The 8,517-nt window shown below is 36.2% G+C and overlaps 1 pseudogene; it reads left to right on the forward strand.

The window, feature by feature from the left end:
* Nucleotides 1-392: 392 nt before the first annotated feature.
* Nucleotides 393-6,509, forward strand: LOC149262077 (uncharacterized; annotated as a pseudogene).
* The last annotated feature ends 2,008 nt before the right edge of the window (nt 6,510-8,517 follow it).

Here is an 8,517-nt window from a genome sequence, read left to right on the forward strand (position 1 = left end):
ATATCTTATGATTATAATTAATATATATTAAAATATTATTTTTTATATTATTATTTTTAAATAATTAAATATTTTTTATGCCGTAAGGCGTTTCCTTTTGAAATCAACTTTCCTCTTGGGTTACGTGTACGTTTCTGAGCCTTTGATTTAAGTGTTAAACAATAAAAATAATCTTACCCATCCAATTGATTAGACCAGCGTACGATGCGAACCAGCAGATCGACGCTTGCCCTCGCTCGACGCTACGCTGCTTCCAGGTGCTTCTCCGTGTGAGACCTTGCACTTGCCCTCGCTCGTTTAAATATTCATGAAAATGCACACATTTAGAAGAGCCACCGTGTAACTGTGAAGGGAGAAAGATGTAGTTGAATCTCGATGTGAAAAATTTGAAGATGGCACCTCAGTTACAGCAAATTCCTGTTACCTTGAATGATCCGTCACCAGCTGGTAGTCAATCATGTACACAAAATCAAATCCGTGGAGTGGCATATGGCAATTATTCCGGTCACCGCTGCCGCGGCTGCTGTACTGTAGCAGAGACGAAAAAGTTTCAGAACAGAGATATGGGGTTATTCGCCATTTACAGTTCTGCCCCTAATTCAGGCCACGTTAATGTGCCACGTTACCTGTAGAGGAACCATTTCTCTAATATTTTGAAACAAGTAAGAGGGGGGAAATAAGTTGTCACTGATTTGGGGATTTTCATTTATGAATTTTTTCAGAGGATGCTAATTACATAATTTCATTAATGGTTCTGCCATGGTTTTGTGGTCTCCTGTGGAAGCCGGGGTTTTGGTCGAATCCGGAGAAAGCAATCGTGGAGGCCTTTCGAGAGACGAAGGCCGGGATTTTGAAGGACAAGAAGGTGGCTTGGGGAAATGGAAATTGCATAGCAGTGACGGCGTCAACTTCTGGTTACGAACGCAGGCGATTCCAAGGCTATCCTCTGTCATGTTGGAACTGTCGTTCAGCTCTCCATCGATTACAAAAGGATCACCAATCCCCCATGGATCAATATACGAGGTAACCCCTTTTCTGGTAATTCAGTTGATTGGCTTTGGGACAATTTTTTTTTGGGGGTTTGGAGGGAAATGGTAAAGAGAACTATATAATCATAGCTGCAATCCACTGCATATAAAATTTCAAATTTCTGGATGGTATAATAGTAGGAGAGAACTATATAATCATAGCTGCAATCCACTGCATATAAAATTTCCGGAGGGTATAATAGTAGGCAAACCATATGGGACAAGATAGGTATAATAGTAGGCAAAATTTCTGCACGTTATAATAGTAGGCAAACCAAATGGGACAAGGTAGGTATAACAGTGGGCAAACTGTATGGGACAAGGTGAGCCAGAGTTATTGGTGAGTGAGTGCTTTAACAAAACATTCAATTACATAGGGCTTTAACAGAACACTTAACTACATACTATTTTAACAGAACACTTGTTAATTATTAGTGACAGTGAATTTTACAAATGAGTAACTTAACGAAATACTCAATCACTAAAATGCTTTTTTATTGGTAAGTGTTTTAACAGAACATTTAATTATCAGATTCAACTACATAGTGCTTTAACAGAACACTTAATTATCAGATTCAATTACATAATTACATAGTACTTTAACAAAACATTTAATTCTTAGGTTCAATTACATATTGCTTTAACAGAAACAATGACTTAATTATCAGGAACAATGACTTTTACAAATAAGTAACTTAACAAAATACTTGATCACTAAAATGCTCTCTAAAATGTTCTACTAGGAACCATTACACTTTTACAAATAAATGACTTAACAAAACACTCAATCACTAAAATGCTCTAAAATCCTCTGTTATAACCGTTACACTTTTACAAATAAATGACTTAACAAAACACTCAAACACTAAAATGTTCTGCCTACTTAACAAAACACTCTCACACTAAAATTTTCTTCCCAATAAACTTGGGACATCATTTTATTTTACAGGCTTTACTTAACAAAACACTCTCACACTAAAATGCTGTTCCCGGTAAACTTGGGACGTCATTTTATTTTACAGGGTTTCAGATATGGCTTATTTTAAGGATCTTGTTTTTTAAGTTTTTTGTAAAGGTTTTCCAATTTATGAATTGACAAACAGTAAGTATTATAGTCTGTGATTGATATTTAATGACAGATGATCTGCATGAAATTGAGAAGAAGGTATGGGTGTGAGAGAGGAGTTGATAGACTGGGCCACCGAGTTTTTGATAGCGACGGTGTGTGGGAAACAATGGGGAATGAAGAGGCCGTAGATTTATTGAAGGACGTGATGGATCCTGACACGGCTGCTAAACTCCTGGTTGATAGAGCTGCTGAGAAGGGAACTAGCACGGAAATATTGTCCTATATTTTCATTCGCTTCTAATGGTCCGAGTCGCCACAAATCCTGGAAAATTAATGTTGAGTTTTTCTTTTCAAATATTTGGTGTTTTGTTTTACCATAGTTTCGCTCCATAAAACAAATCAATATAAATAAATTAAATTTATTCCTTTCATCATAGTCCTTGAGGTGCCAGTTAGTTCTCGCAATTCTTCAAATATAATTTTTATGTTGGTTATCGAGTCCACTTATCCTTTCGAACATGTCCCTTAGGTCTTTTCTTAAAACAAATCTGCATATCCGGATTTCTTCAGAGGAAGGCAGAAGATGTGGAGGTTTTTTCATCACTCTTCCGACTGAAGACTTTCCAAACTTTTGAACATTATGGCACCTCTTTCATTACAAGCATCAGGGGAATTGACATTATTACAAATATTTTGGTTGATGTTGTATGTATCAGGTTTCGTCCCCGTATATTGGTTGATGTAACAAAGGTGAATCTGAGGACCACTGTGTTGGGATTCAAGATATCAATGCCTGTTATGATTTCTCTAACTGCGATGCAAAAGATGGCTCATCCCGAAGGTATGCATTAGAGTATTGTATTACAGTTAACATCCTATTTTGATGCATATATTTTCCGTAAGTGAATCCATCATCTTTTACAGGAGAGTATGCTACTGCAAGAGTTGCTGGAACTATAATGGTTTGGGCATCGATCTTCCCTTTGTGGGATCGATCTTCTGAATGTTTTAATTTCCTTCTAGCTATTAAGGATTTAAGAAATTATAATGATTTTGGATTTTGAAATGGTTTGTTGTGTTGATAAAAATTGAGGCTTGGACATATTTGTTGTAGACGATTTCTTCATGGGCTACATCAAGTGTTGAAGAGGTTGCTTCAACTGGACCAAGCATTCGCTTTTTTCAACTTTATGTAAGTTTATCATTTCCACCCATATGATTGTATTCCCATGTTTTCTGAGATGTAATTGAGTTCATATCCATCCAATTGTATTATAGGCTCCTAAACCAATGGTAAGATCAATTATATTGCGTTGGGTTTACTAAATGTGGATGTATGAGTGGTGTTAAAATGTAGATGTCATTGCTAGCAGGTTTACAAGAATAGGAATGTTGTTGCACAACTTGTTAGAAGAGCGGAGAGGGTTGGTTTTAAGGCAATTGCACTGACTGTGGACACACCTCGACTTGGGCAGAGGTAATCTGACATTAGAAATAGGTAGTGAAAATTAATTCTATTTTAGATTTGCTGACAAACTCAAAGAATCCCAAATAATTTGACACCTCACAGAAAGTTGATTCCTATTCCTAAACTTCTCATTTTCACTTTCAAAGTTATATTTCTTGAAGTTGGAACCAAACTCTATATTCTAGCTCTCCTTGCTTATGTAGAGATGGGGATCTTGTATAATCTCTCTTTAGTTCTTTGATGTAACAACCTTCGTTCACATCTATGATGCTTCTGCCAAAAAAAACCTGCAACTTTCACTTTCCTTCATTTTCTTATTCCTGGTGTTTGTATCCTTCAGAAAATATAGAAAAGACTTTCAAGGTCTACAGTTTCATACACGGTCATTCTAAAAGGCATGGAGAAATCAGCCTCACTGGTGATGGCTTCAATTTCAAGGACTTGAGCAATTACCAAGCTAGTGGGATACTTCTGAATAAGCCTGCAGACTATTTGGAATAATAGCAAATGAAAATTCACTATAATATGAAATGCCACCAAGGTTAGTTGATAACAATCTAGCTCTCAATAAAAATCAGAACATTGTGGAATTCTTTTAGGATCAGAAGCGACGCTAGCGTTAGAAAAATCATTTAGTACCTATAATGTATCAAACTTAAAATAAGTCAGAAGTCTCCATTTTATCTGGGATTCCTCTTTGTTCATCCCTTGTCTGACACTAAGGTATCTAATGTTCTGAAAAGTCTCATTGTGATATCCACTCATACATGTTAGACAGTAAGGCACACCTCTATGTTGAGATTCAATTCTGGATCCATAATTGTTTTTGACTTCTATTGATTTTTCTTTGTCAAAAATGTAGATTCGCATTGCCTCCATATCCTACCTTAAAGAATTTAGAAGGTTTGGATCTTGGGAAAATGGAGAAGGTATGTGTTCCATTTTATGAGTTCTTTAAATAGAAGGATGTTGTTTTTAGTTCTTCCTATATTCAAGGTCTAGACTTCTTCCTTAAGTTGGTTTTCTCTTGCAGATAGCGGATTCTGGACTGGCATCATATGTTGCAGGTCAAATTGACAGATCATTGAGTTGGAAGGTTTTAAATAGTCCTGGTAGAGGGATATTTCAAATAATTCTTCAGTATTGTGTTTGAATAGAATGAAAATGGATAGAGAAGCACCTGGAGAAATCTTGGGGTTGAGTTCCTGCCTTTGCTTGTAACCTTCTGAATCTCAGAAAAATTATTTGTGATGAGTCATATTATGATTTACATCTTCAAGAAATACTTCGTATCCTTTTTCAAGAAATACTCTGTATCCTTTTTCCAATTATTTTGGCTGTGGCATCGCATGGGCCGTGTTGTGGTTACTCTCCGATGCCCTGTCATTGTGTTTCGATGGTTGTTCTCTCTGATCTCGATGTGATTAATTGGTTGAAAAGGCAAAGACCAGCTATGGGCAGCTTCTTGGCTATTCACAAGTTCATCTGATCTTAGTACTTTTATATCAATACAAATATGAGGTCTCTGTTTGCTTTTAAAAATAAGAAATTGTTATGGTGCCAACCAATGACTATATGGTATCGTTTGTTGCTTGCAGTCCTGCCTACTGTGCTAGACGTCACAGTGAACACTCCAGATGATTCTCAAGTTATTTTAAAGGTACACTATCTCATAAAAAAATATTATCCAGTGCTTATGATGGTAGGTGGTAACATAAGTCTTGTCATAGATGTGCGATCCAGCTTTAAGAATTATGATGAATATAATCCAATCTTGCAGCATCCAGACCTATGGATAGTTATGTTTGGTTCGACAGTAGATTTTAATATATGTTTGTTTTATGGAAACAGGGAATGTCCACAGACTATATTCTTGATTTATGCCGATTATTAGCTGTGAATGTGGAGACATGCCATCTGACCAACTATTCTTTATCCCATGAGGTAAGAAAATCAGTAGTTCAGAAGCTCATTAAATAATGGGATTGTTTGACAGGCTGGTGGATTGCAATTGACTGGTTATGTTCAAGATATCATGTGGTATGACCCTACTTGCATTAACAACATAGGTGTTCGTGTCAAGATAGAAATAGCCATGTATAGTGAAACTGGTTCTATTATTAGTTTGTAAAGCTTAAGTGTGACCATGGCAACATTGGCCATCATAGTTTTCTTGAAGTATCCATGACTTGGTAAAAACTTGAATTATACCAGGTTCGTGGCAACAGGTTGAGGGATTCATCAAATGTTGCAACCTTGAAGCCCTGTGCCCTTACTATTGTAGAAGGTAACCAATAACTCTGCTCCCCCATCTGAACAAGTCAAGGGAGATAGCTAGAAATTTTGTCTTGCCTTTCTTTAAAATATAAATGTTTTTATCTTGAAAAGGGGTCAGAAATAATGTTAAATCATAATATTAGAAATTGTTCTCTTGTTTATTGAAGTGATCTAAACTGAATTTCTACTTGCATACGTGCTTCAAATATATATGCAAAGAAGAATATGTGTTGTTTATACTCAAAGTTTGCATAATACTCTATATATGATTTTCATTTATTTTTCCTTTGCAGAGGACTACACTGAAGAGCATGCAGTTGCACACATTAGAAGATTATTGGACATTGTTTCCTGTACAACATGCTTTGGTTCTTTAGGAAAGCAAGGGGAACCTCGGTCTGGGCAGGGAGGTGGAAAAGAATCAGCTCACTCAATGACAGAGAATGTGGCTGAACAAAACAACGATGTTGCTCTAAAGAAATCTTACCTAGCAATAAAGAAAGAAAAGAAGAAAACAAGGATGGAAAAGACAATAAACCAGAGACCTTTCAAAAAGTTGAAGGTAAGGTTGAGGCTAGTGAAAAAGAAAATGATGGAGAGGAGAACTCAAATCAACATTCTTCTAAGGGTGAAGGAAGAAAGAAATCTCAAAAAAGGGGAAATCTGAGGCCATTGCAGCTATGGCCGCTGCCAAAGAGGCCACAGATAAAGGGGATATGACAGGAATGTGTCCTCCCTCTAAACTTGCCCAGTTCTATGAATTCTTCTCGTTCTCACATCTCTTGCCTCGTATCCAATGTTAGTATACCGTTCCCTGCAATTTTTTATAATTTGAAAGTAGTAGTTTTCAATCTTGTGTATAATAGAAATATTGCGAGAATGCATATATCCCATACAAATATGGATATGATGTTGAATTGTGAAGCATGGCAAATGTGCACATTTCCAAATTTAATTTGTTGATTTTCTTTGGAGCTTATGAGTTAGAACTTTGAAGGGAAAAAAAGGTGAATTACGAATAGTATTTTAGTGAATAATGACATTGGGATGTACAGTCATAAGGAAGTCCACAAGGCAATCTATTGAAGACAAACATACTAGAGATTTTTTTTTCTATAGACGTGAGCGCTTCTTATCCAATCCTGCACTAATTTTGAGCTTCACCTCCATAATGACTAGGAACTGAATTGTTTCTTCTGTAGATTTCTTATATTTTTCATGCCATTTCCCCTTATATACAGGTGAAGCTTTGCAATGGAAAGTTGGTGACTGTAACAGCATCCACCAAAGGTTTTTATAGTGTTGGAAAGCAGCTTGTTCAAAGTCATGTACTTGTCAACTTGCTACAGCAGTTGAGCAGGGCTTTTGTAAATTTCTATAGACGTGAGCACTTCTTATCCAATCCTGCGCTAATTTTGAGCTTCACCTCCATAATGGCTAGGAACTGAATTGTTTCTTTTGTAGATTTCTTATATTTCTCATGCCATTTCCCCTGAGGTGAAGCTTTGCAATGGAAAGTTGGTGACTATAACAACATCCACCAAATGTTTTTATAGTGTTGGGAAGCAGTTTGTTCAAAGTCATGCACTTGTTAACTTGCTACAGAAGTTGAGCAGGGATTTTGCAAATGTGAGTATCTTTAAGGTCCAACTATACTTCTATTGCACTTTATATTATTTAATTGCTTACAATATGCCTTCTCTCGTGTTTAAGAAATTGACATCATTGTTTAATCTTTGGGCATCGGTCTTCTCTTTGTGGGATCGATCTTCTGAATGTTTTAATTTCCTTCTAGCTATTAAGGATTTAAGAAATTATAATGATTTTGGATTTTGAAATTGTTTGCTGTGTTGATAAAAATTGAGGCTTGGACATATTTGTTGTAGACGCTTTCTTCATGGGCTACATCAAGTGTTGAAGAGGTTACTTCAACTGGACCAGGCATTCACTTTTTTCAACTTTATGTAAGTTTATCATTTCCACCCATATGATTGTCTTCCCATGTTTTTTGAGATGTAATTGAGTTCATATCCATCCAATTGCATTATAGGCTCCTAAACCAATGGTAAGATCAGTTATATTGCGTTAGGTTTACTAAATGTGGATGTATGAGTGGTGTTAAAATTTAGATGTCATTGTTGGCAGGTTTACAAGAATAGGAATGTTGTTGCACAACTTGTTAGAAGAGCGGAGAGGGCTGGTTTTAAGGCAACTGCACTGACTGTGGACACACCTCGACTTGGGCGGAGGGAGTTTGACATTAGAAATAGGTAGTGAAAATTCATTCTATTTTAGATTTGCTGACAGGACTAGGTAGACACGTGGGATAAATCTTATATTCAGAGTATACTCCTCTTTAACGTTATGAGTTTGTACCCATGTTTTAACACTTTCTCAGCTCTCAATAAAAATCAGAACATTGTGGAATTCTTTTAGGATAAGAAGTGACGCTAGGGTTAGAAAAAGCATTTAGCACCTTGGGACATCATTTTATTTTACAGGGTTTCAGATATGGCTTACTTTAAGGATCTTGTTTTTAAGTTTTCTGTAAAGGTTTTCTAATTTATGAATTGACAAACAGTAAGTATTACACTCTGTGATTGATATTTAATGACAGATGATCTGCATGAAATTGAGAAGAAGGTATGGGTGTGAGAGAGGAGTTGATAGACTGG

This window comes from Pinus tabuliformis, chromosome 6, assembly GCF_031772625.1.
Source record: "Pinus tabuliformis cultivar Carrire ecotype Pingquan chromosome 6, CPIR1, whole genome shotgun sequence".
NCBI classification, from domain to species: domain Eukaryota; kingdom Viridiplantae; phylum Streptophyta; class Pinopsida; order Pinales; family Pinaceae; genus Pinus; species Pinus tabuliformis.